The sequence below is a fragment of the Euprymna scolopes genome, chromosome 33 (assembly GCF_053919585.1).
Source record: "Euprymna scolopes isolate OS-2025 chromosome 33, ASM5391958v1, whole genome shotgun sequence".
In the NCBI taxonomy this organism is placed as follows: domain Eukaryota; kingdom Metazoa; phylum Mollusca; class Cephalopoda; order Sepiida; family Sepiolidae; genus Euprymna; species Euprymna scolopes.
In genome coordinates, this window is record NC_136514.1 from 30,691,143 (window position 1) to 30,703,345 (window position 12,203).

A 12,203-nucleotide genomic window follows, 5' to 3' on the forward strand; every position below is an offset into this window, starting at 1 on the left:
TGTTTGGTTGTTTTTGTTTTATGGCATATTAACCCTTTTCAGGTTATTTAATGTCACATCAGTGATTTTGAAGAAATTTTTTTTTAATAGAGTATATTTGTTTTCTTCAAGCCGGTTTCTATTTAACCCATAGTTGGTACCTTAACAGATACTACCACTCCGGGTCAGAGTGGACCTGGGAGCAATGGCAATTAAAGGGTGGCTCCACATTCCCCAAAGCCCGCAAGCTGGGGCTTAACAATCGGATATAGTTTAAGATCATATTCAGGACTGCAAAATTACGAAAACGAATGACTTTGATTGAAGTATCGGTAAAGGTGCAGTATCTTTCCACCCACAAAAATTCTTTAAAATTACCACTTTTATAAATTTTCGAGGGTGATGGAAAGCGAAATTAGCAGTAAAAACTCCAAGACACTAGTAGTTTCCAAGATATGAAGAAATTATAAAGTTGAGAATCACTTTTTTTATATTAATCTAACGTACATAACGTGTATGGTTTAATTTTCGATTTTTGAGCGATTATTCGGAAAAATAGGTAACTTCACACGAATAGGGAGGATTTTTTTTTTCATGTTTCAGTGATCCGTCCGTGATTTTTCATTTTAATATACTTTCATAGAATGTTTCCGTTATGTAAAAAAAAAAAAAACTATTTTCTTTACGTCACAAGTGTCACGCTCATACATGAATTCCATAGCAAATATAAAATACTGACCCAACGGGTTACGGGTAGTCTAGTTTAAAATAAGTATTTACTTATTTAAAACCAAAGCATAGTTTCAACGATATGACGTGATTTTCAGGTATATAAATAGCTTGCTTATTCTTTTTCAATTTCCTTCCTCGGTGCATGGTTCCACTAGAAACGTAAACCCGTATGATATTCAACGGCAATATCATGCTCTAATGGAGATGATTACGCGAGTCAGAGTGAAATAAATTACAGAATATTTTCCGCGATCCTCTCTTATGTTATGCTGAAACAAAATTTTATACTTACTAATGGCGATGGCCCTGTCGGTGGGGCATTAAAATACGCCGACTGCCCCCCTGCAGAGGGTAAAAGTCCCTCAATGGGGGTCCTGGATATGACCTTAAACTATATCCAGTGGTGAGGCCCCAGCTTGTGGCCTTTGGGGAGTGTGGAGCCACCCTTTAATTACCATTGCTCCCAGGTCCACTCTGACCCGGAGTGGTAGTACCTGTTAGGGTCCCAACTATGGGTTAAATAGAAACCGACGTGAAAACAACAAATATATTCTATTAAAAAATTTTTCTTCAAAATCTTTGGATTCGGCATTATATAACCCAAAAAGGGTTGATATGCCGTAAAACAAAAACAACCAACCAATCAACCTACTAATGGCAAATCCTGTATGTGCGTATACGTTTGGTGCTTAGCTTTATTTAACCTAAACATGATCAGATGATCATAACCAGTTTGATACGTGGGCACGGTGGCAAAAGAACGGATAAGCAAAAACAAATAAATATAAATCCGGGTCGGCATTTTTTCTTCTTTAACAAAAGCATTTATTCTGTTACTCTCCCGTCTCGATATCACTTAAAAAGGCCTCTCGCTGCCAAATGTCTATTTAGCCTGACGTCGTTTCTCCTTCCTTCAACCGCATGCCAGGCACAGCCGGCCCATTCTCGTCCTCGACTTAACACGTCTATTTTCTTCAAAGCGCACTTTGCTTCTCCGACCATGTGGTGCGTTTTTCTCCTTTTTGTTCCTTTTTCCTCTCGCACACACTTCCTCATTTTCATAAGCGCTTGTTTCGGTTACTGCTGCTGCTGCTAATCTCTTAGCAAACCAGCCATCCTTCGCTGCTGCTGATATTTTCCCATTCGCTCATATGCACTATGTTACAGGTTTACTTCATTCAAAGAAAGTTGTCCCGCATAAGCTTACTGCGTTTCTGTAAGAGAACTTATTTCCACGTGGTGATTTACTTTTAGTATATATTTTTATATATGCAAACATTTTGGTTACATATGTGCATACATGTTTCGCCTTTAGCCTTATTTAGACTAAATCATTTCAAGTAATCTTGGCCAGTTTATTTTATTCATACATTCATAACAGGCTATCCCGAGAAATCTTACTGTTTTTATGTAATAGTGTGTATATATATATATATATATATATATATATATATATATATATATATATATATATATATATATATATGTGTATATATATATATATATATAGGTCAATACTTTTTAATTTTGAAATTGTAATGAAACGCAGAGAAGTGAAATTTGGTAAACTGGAAGAGCATAACAAGGTGCCTTCTTTCCCTGATTTTTTAGTGGAATTTGAAGAAATATTTTGAAAATTATGCTAATTTTCCTACTTTCAGTAAATTTTAAGTGTGTATCACGCTATTGCAAGTGTCTGAAATGTATATTTTCGGTAATAAAACAATATTCTAACTTCATTTTTCAATGAAATAAAGAATATATCGAATAACAATATTAACCAAAAGCTAGAACCAATTTCACATCATTATGTTTAAGGAAATATTCATGTGTGTGTGCGTGTGCGCGCGTGTGTGCGTGTGTGTGCGTGTGTGGGTTTGTGCGTAGGTGTGTGTGTGCGTGCGTGTGTGTGTGTGTGTACGTGTGGCTTTGTGTTTGTGTATGTGTATGTGTGTGTGTGTGTGTGTATTATGGAAATCACCCCAGACAAGGTATTAAACCATCTGATGTAAAGAGATAAAAGTATTACTGCAAGCTTAAAAACTAATCAAAGATTAATGTTAGATGCATAGACGCCGACACGGAAAACAGCAATAGTTCCCCCTTTGTCAGAAGCATAGCTCATAAGATGCGAGGACTGAAGGACACACTTTCTCCTCTCCTGAAATGTATACAAACATCTTGGTTATATAAGTGCATACATATTTCAACTTTAGTCTTATTTAGGCTTAACATCTTCAGGCCAGATAAACAGCAAGTGAAAATGAAGACTTGGAATTATTGAAGGGATTTTCCATATACCTAAAACTATGCACAGCACACTCATTAATTGCTCTTTTATAACGCTTGGTATTTTTCCGCGTCTTTTTATGTCAAATTATACGTTTGAATTAAAATAACATTTCTCTTTGTATTTATTTATAGTCGTTAACATATATTATAAGAGTTTTTCTTATTAGCGTGTCTTATGTTCAATTTTATTATTAGTTTACACCTGCTTCCCTCATTTTATCCTTTAGTCCTCATATTCCACGAGAGATGTTTCTGACAAAGAGGGAAGAGTTGCTGTTTTCTGTGTCAGAAACTATGAGTCTAAAACTTATCATTGACTAAATTTTTACCTTGAAGTAGTATGTCTTTACTCTTTATGGTAAGTAGTTTCGTACCTTGTCTGGTTGGTTGGTTGTTTGTTTTTTGTTTTACGGCATATCAACCCTTTTCACGTTTTTTAATGTCAAATCCAGTTATTTTGAAGATTTTTTTTTTGTAGAGTATATTTGTTTTTTTTTTTTTCAAGTCAGTTTCTATTTAACCTATAGTTGGGACCCTAACAGGTACTACCACTCCGGATCAGAGTGGACCTGGGAGAAATTAAAGGGTGGCTCCACACTCCCCAAAGCTCGCAAGCTAGGGCCTCACCATCGGATATAGTTTAAGTTCATATCCAAGACCCATACCTTGTCTTGAGCGATTTAAATAGAAAATGCATGTGATGTTTTATGGAGCGGTTTATGAAAACTATTGTTGAGAACAACTGTTGTAATACGAAGGGAAGAAGTTTTGCGATAATATATTCTGCAGGCGAGAAGTCTTTACAAAAAAAGCAATTTGTATGGAAATTCAGCTCGAGGCTAAGTACATTGAAGATGTCGATTTCGTGTAAGTAATTTGCTTATGGTTATAACGACAACTTTTTGTCAGTCAGTAAAAATGTATTTTTTTTTAAATAAAACGTTTCCCTATATTAGAAATGCCCAATAAAAGGGAGAGCAAATAACATTATCTCATTATTTTATTATGTTGTGGAAAACAAAAGTATAAAATTTGGTCCCGGAAGATTGGAAAATATTTTATCGGTAGATACCGTTTAATGAAACTTTAGTGCCAGACGTGCTTATCTCCCATATGAAATACGTAATTACTTTTCAAAATGGCCATGTATATATATATATATATATATATATATATATATATATATATATATATATATATATATATATAATGTGCGAACAAGACACGCCCGCACACGCCCGCCCGCGCGCGCACACACACACGCACGCGCACGCACACACACGCACAAACACACACACACGCACACACACACACACACACATATATATATATATATAAGATATATAAGTGTTCAATAAATAGATGTTATGTGGAAGAGACATATTGGTTTACTTGCAGCTGGTAAAATAATCTATCTATTTATCCATCTATAAACTCTTTCTCTCTCTCTCTCCCTCTCTCTTTATTTTTCTCTCTCTCTCTCTAAATATACATATATGTCTATGTATACGTATAGAAAAGTCTGACATGAACAAAAACAGATGGTAGCTAGACATATTTATTATTTGTGTGCTGCTAATCTACTTCACTCAACCAATAAAGATTCATATCCACTATTTTTGCTATTACATACACACACACACACACACACACACATGCGCGCACACACAATATATATACATATATAAACACACAACATATATATACATATATACAAACACAATATATATACACATATATACACACAATATATATATACACACAGAATATATATACATATATACACACACGCACTATATATATATATATATATATATAAACACACATATATACACACAATATATATATATGCACACACAATATATATATATATATATATATATATATATATATATATATATATATATATATAGCGGCACTGATGAGTTTTGAGACAACGCAACAGTACTGTACGTCGATGACTACAAATATATTTTAAGTCCCCCTCGTTTGGGTAGAACCTTGTCGTAAATAATCTCACTCCCTACTTAATTGGCTGAAAAAGGCTCGCTGTTTGTTTATAAATAAGCGGTTTGAGCACTTTAAAAGTGGTGGACGGATGTTTGTTTAAAATTTAAAATAGACGTTCCCATAGGTCGATGGTAGAACTGTTGACTGTCAACGCGATGGTTCTAGGTTCAATCCTCGGCTTGGGAAAGGTGCAACTCTAGCGGCACTGATGAGTTGTGATACAACGAAACAGGACTATATGTCGATAACTACAAATATATATATATGTATATATATATATATATATATAATATAATATAATATAAATCTGAACGTCTGTGTGTGTGTGTGTGTCTGGTCACGAATAAGCTCTTATATGGTTGACTATTTTAAAAAACTGATTACATATAATGATAGAAGATGTATCGAGACACATGAATGGGTATGTTTGATCTGGCAGAACAGTGGTTCATTAAAATTGTGGGGTCTGCGTTCACGCCTAGTCCACAAAGTATGGAAATAAAAAATTAAAAAATTCAAAAAACAAACGTTTACAAGTGTTTTTGATATAGATGTACATAAGAATACTTTGATAAGTATGTTTTCACTTAAATAGGGATGGTATAATAAATAGAATGGAAATAGGTACAAACTTTAATAAAGACTTTTCATATCTATCTGCGTAAGTATATTTTGATAATTATGTTTCAGTTTGAAGAAATATGGTATAACACAATTATGCGGTGTTCGTTCGCGCCTGACCTCCATAGAATGGAATTATGTCACAAAGTTTAACAAGGTTTTTTTTTTTAATATAGATCCACAGAATATTGTGAACAGATATGGTATAATAAATTATAGGGTTTATCTATTTTATTTGAACAGATATGGTATAATAAATTATGGGGGTTATCTATTTTATTTTTACTTTCATCATATTTTGCTTTGGTTTTAATACCCCCAAATGCAACCCAAATTTACAACCCTTACTTTTCATAACCTCACATATTTCATAAATCAGAGTCCATTTTCTGTAGGCTGTTTTTGAACCCAGTCGACGACGGACACTTTTGCTAGTATATATATATATATATATATATATATATATATATATATATATATATATATATATATATATATATAATAAAGTAAATTTGATTTCCCCGCCTACCTCCAGATATAATAGGCTAATAAAAACATAACCAATTCATACTGTACTTCGCAATTCATTTAGGCTAAGCTTTTATGTATGTTTCCCAAAATTATGCTTTCAATTTTTCACCTTTCAAACATTCTTACATTTTATCTGGAACGACTGATTCTCCTTAAAACACTTCCGAAGAGAAGATGTCTGCCATTTATATTTGCTTCTTATTACTCTCTGCTCGAACCACCGAGATTATTCTTAATAGACTGAATTTTTGTAACCCCCACAAATTATTTCATTTTTTCCGTTTAATGTTATATACATAATACAATTATTGATTGAGATTGTCGGACTGACTTACTCATCTTTGTTGTTATTGTCACAACGTTTCGGCCGTTTTGCCCTCCGGCCTTCGTCAGGTGAACCGTTTGTTAGGAGTCTTGAACCCAACCCTTTATTATAATTACGGGGGTACCGTGTTCGGACTCCAGCTAGGCTCTGGGACATAGTTGCTGATTCTCTGTTTTCAATGTTACTTTTTCACTGTCTTCGTTCAGGATTGAACTCAGCACCTTTGGGTAACTGTAAACTTTGATACAACGTCTAGGACCACTCGGCCATACCCTCGTAATAATAATAAAGGGTTGGGTTCGAGACTCCTAACAAACAGTTCACCTGACGAAGGCCGGAGGGCAAAACGGCCGAAACGTTGTGACAATAACAACCAAGATGAGGAAGTCAGTCCGACAATCTCAATCAATGAAAACACCTCATCTCAAAAATACAGACAATTACTATAATACAATTACTTTTTAAATCTAACTAACGATCGTTCAATTTTTCGCGTCATTTCGTGTAGTCATCGACATATATATTTATATATATATCTTTATATATATATATATATAAATGGCAAAAGTCTATATTCCAAATTTCATGATGTTGACGATCTTACAATTTATTTCTTTAATAACGTTTACATTTAAAATTCTTGACAGTACATATACTGTCAAGAATTTTAAATGTAAACGTTATTAAAGGAATAAATTTAACACAAAATCATTCATTTCATATATATATCAATCAATGAATCAGAATAGATTCATTGATTGATATAATAATTAAATGAATAATTTTACTGTCAAGAATTGTAAATGTCAACGAAATTAAAGACATAAATTGTAAGATGGTCAGCATCATGAAATTTGGAATATAGACTTTTGTCTTCTGTTTGTCATATAGTCTGTAATTACACAGAGCTTCATAAATTAAGGATTAATATGTAAAAAAGTGAAATATAATTGGAAAAAATCATAATTAAAGAGAAATATATATATATATATATATATATATATATATATAAATTGGTATTTCTGTCTTATGTCTTTGTTTATGCTTATGTGTATATTTGTTCACAATTTGATTAATATATACAAGAGGTCCATTATTTCGTTATTGATTTTCATCCTGAAAACTTACTTGCATAAACTTTATTTCATTTATTTCTAATATAATATGATTCTTGCAAAATATACGCTCAAGATGTTACCTAATTTGCATATTATATTAAAGAAAATCGATTTTACCAACGAAATAGCTGTATGTTAGTTATTGTTTATAGTGAGATAATTGTTTAAGATTGTTATTTATAGTTGCTTTTTATTGATAATGTATTTAATTTAATTTGAATTATTATTACCGACATCGATTTTTTTTTAGAAACTGGTTTCGAATTATTCTCCCTGGACACCACCAGTTGGATCAAATACAATATTTGTCTTCGTGCACACACTTGTGGTAATTTTTTGTTCTTTTTTTCCATTTAAACAGGGGTGTTTTGTAATTTCGGCGTATAATTATATTAAAACTAAAAAACAACTTCCTTATTTCAATTTTTATGAGAGGCTTACATTTTTATTTAAAAGTAATACATATTTCAATCCAGTTACGATTCTTTATTTGAAAAAAAAAAAAAAAAAAAAAACTTTTGTTAACATTTTTTTATCAGTTTTTACTTTTGCACTTAAACAGAGTTAAAAGTTTTTTCAACTTTGTATTCGGCATTTTTTTTCAGCGTTTTATTACATTACAACAAAACATTTCTCTTATTTTGAGGGTTATGTAAATCACATTTTTTGACGTCATAACTGCTAATTTTTTTCTTTTTCAAAACACAGTAAGTCATAACGAGTCGTTTATTTCGGTTAACACACATTCTACTTTGGTATTTTTCAAATTGTATTATTTACCGTTTGTTTTCGTTGGAATAAAACTTTTCTAGATTGAGGTAGCATTAAAGGAATTCGCTTAAACTGATATAAAAATCATAAAAAATGCTCAATATCTAGAGATAAGCTTCTTCTCTTCGTATCCCTTCTGTCTAAATATCTGGTGGAGAGGTTGTCACGCACTTCTTTTTTAGGCGATTACATGTTCGTGTTTTTATGCGTTTTTTAAAAAAAAATCTTTTGAAGTTGTTGTCAGGGTAACGATGGAGTTGACATATAACAATGAAAATATGCTCAATATCCTCAGTATAGCAGGTGTGCCCAAATCGAATTTCATGTAAACCCAGGCAACGCCAGGTATCCGTGCTTATATATATATATATATATATATATATATATATATATATATATACATATTTGTATAATATATACAGGAATTTACATTTATATCGGTAGTCGGTACCGACGGTTTCAAGCCCGGTAGTTGAGGACTGCTCTTAATGTCCGCCTCAGATGCTTGAAGGACTGTATACATAGAAGAGAATCGCTTCTTATAAATTGGGATAGAAAAAAAGATAAAACGTGAAGATAAAAAAAGGGTTTAGTTATAGACACATGTCAAAATATTTTATTTTATATTATTGTAGATCTTATCTTATCACCCATTTTAAACGAGATCTAGAGAGAATTTTTAAATTTAAAATTTTAAATGTTTTAAAACGTGTTTTTAAATAGAGCGAGATCATGCTATACCTAATATACTTAAATATAAAAACGCCAATTTTTGAGACCGTTTAGACCTATTTCAATCTAAGATTTATTACCGTTTTTAAAACGAAATTACATATAATTTTAAAATAATTTTAAACGTGAAACGATACTTAAATATAAAAATTTGCCATATTTTTACACATTTTAAGTCTATTTAAACTAAATATTATTACCGTAATTAAAACGAAACTAGAGATAATTTAAAAATAAATCTTAAACGTTTTTAAACGCAAAGCGATACTTAAATATTAATATATACCATCCCCTAGGCACTCCCTAGGTCTATTTCAATCTAAATTTTATTACCCTATTTTTAAACGAGATTAGACATAACTTCAAAATGAACTTTTAAAACGCTTTTAAACGAGACTTAAACTGAATGATAGGGGGGGTGCTTAAAGAAAACTAATAATATAGAAGGCATCATCCCATACTTTTTAATTTATTGCTTCAAATTTATTACCTTATTAAAGTAGCATACAAAAAAAAATAAATAAAGGATAAAATAAATAAATAAATAATTAAATAAAAATTATGGTGTCCATATATAGAGTTCCGGTTCCGGTTAAAGACAGATGAGTCCGGCTGAAGAGAGCCTGAGGCGGACATTAAGAGCAGTCCTCAGCTACCGGGCTTGAAACCGTCGGTACCGACTACCGATATAAATGTAAATTCCTGTATATATTATACAAAAAATATATTACTCTTATTTCGAGAAAGGTTTTTTTCCCTAATAATAGAGCACTGTATGGGATTTCTTTTTCTACAAAAAAGTACAAGTATATATATATATATATATATATATATATATATATATATATATATATATAGGGTGCGTAAGGTATTTGAGGCACGTATTTGTAATTTATATTCAGAATATACTCATTTTTTTACATAGGCGTCACCACTTATTAAGGCCGATAGGCCACTCAAGGATAAGGGTTAACAAGTGTAGAGTAGTCAAAAGGACAATATAGTAATCAATAGTAATGGAAGTTCGGTAAATTTGTTAACTTAAGTGGAACGGCTCATCAGAAACTTGTTCACGTTGGACTTGAAGACAACCATATTATAGTCAGCTGGAAAGCAGGAAAACGGAAAACAATTCCACAGGCGTGCAGTTCTAAGAAAGAAGCTTTGATCATGGAATCTACGTTTAGGTTTAGGCACAGATAAAGAGTGTGGAAAATTATTGATAATGTTTTCAGCTAGTCTAGTGTTTCTTGTGAAAGTTTGTCGAGGGGGGGGCGTAGATTGAAGCTCAGTCGAACGCTTTCCATGAAAATAACGATAAAGCAGAGACAAACTCGCAACATCTCTTCTGTGAGACAGAGGTTGCAGCGAAGAGAAAAGGACATCTCCCACCGGGCCACGAAGTCTATCTTGAACCATATCAAGGCAGGACAAGTCTTTTCTAGCAGCTCCTGCCCATATGTGGCAACAGTGCTCCATCCCTGGACGTATCCGGCTCCTATATAGATAGAGAATTGCATCAGCAGTGAGATATCTACCGGATCGATAGAAGGATCGGACCATTTTCCCAGCGGCCTTGGCAACAGATTTGATGTACGTATTAAATTTAAAAAAAAATTATTTCAGAAGATCCCATGGCAGATGGTGTTATAACTAATGAACTGAAAAGACATGCTGTAATAGTGTCTCTAAAAGCGAAAATTGCAAGGTTTTTAAAAGTCGCCAGTAATAGTTTTCGGTATTTTTAAAGGCACGCCGCGTGTTTTCCTTTTTCCACTCTAGAGTCAATGCAGATGCCTACGTTGAGACTCTTCTAACTATTGTTTAGCCCTGGATAGCCAACGTAGCTAATGGAAATGTCTATGTTTTCCCACAAGTATCGGCACCATCATATAAAACACCCAAGACCCAGAATTAGATGGCCGAGAATTTTCATGATCATCTCACAAACTTATGGCCGCCTAACTCAGCAGACCATAAACTATTTGGATTATTACGTGTGGGGCGTCGTTGAAAAGGAAGTTATTAAGAATCCTCATGACACCAAATCATCTCTGATGGAAGTAATAGCCAGAGCAATGTCGAACATAAATAAAGACCACCTGATGAAAGTTTTTAGTCGGTTTAAAACTAGAATTGAGTCAGTGGTTTTTAGAGGTAGCGAATTTAAATTGAAAATAATCACAGAAAAATATTTTTATTATACACATATGTGATTGCTTGCAAATATTAATATTTGGCCGTTATAATTTAAATACAATTTCACGTCTCTGCCCTCTCCTTGCGGCTTGCCCGCATATGGTGTAATCTAAAGGTCCAATCTTCACAAACTCTACTTATTAAAGTAGGCTATATTTTTGCAATTTCGTGTCGAATGTTGTCTTCCAAGTGGTCGGTTGTGTCTGCTTCATAAGCATAGACACGAGGCTTTACATCTACCTAAAAAATGATATAATATGGTTAAATCGCACGAACGAAGTGGTTAGTTGACAGATCCATTTCGTGAAATAATGTGTTGATCAAATGTTTCTCTCAATAAATTGATCGTATCGTAAGCTGTATGGCATATAGCTCCGTCTTGCTGAAACCACATATGAAGAAGTTGATAATCATTTTTCTGTATCATTCACCGTTAACTGTTATGTTCTGACCATCAGTGCCTTGAGAGACATATGTACCAATGATTTCACCAGACTATAAAAAGCACCAAACAGTGAGTTTTTTTTCTGGCTGTAATGGTGTTTCGATCATAGCTTGTGGATTATCACCGCTCCAAATTTAGCATTTCTGTTTTATTTTTTTGACATAGCCATTTAAGCAAAAGTCTGCTCTATCACTGTAGAAAATTTTCAAATGGAATTTAGGATCTGTGGCAATGTTTCCTAAGGTTAATTTTACCAAATCTACGACGTGAACAAGTTTAATCTTGTAAGCGGGCAAATCTAGATCTTTACGAAAAAAAAAAAATTCCATAAAGTCGAAAGGCACATGTTTAATTGTTGAGCACGTTGACGAATGATCACATTTGCGGCATCATATACACTGTGCTGTACAGCGGAATCGTTTGTTGTGTACGCACTGAACCACATCTT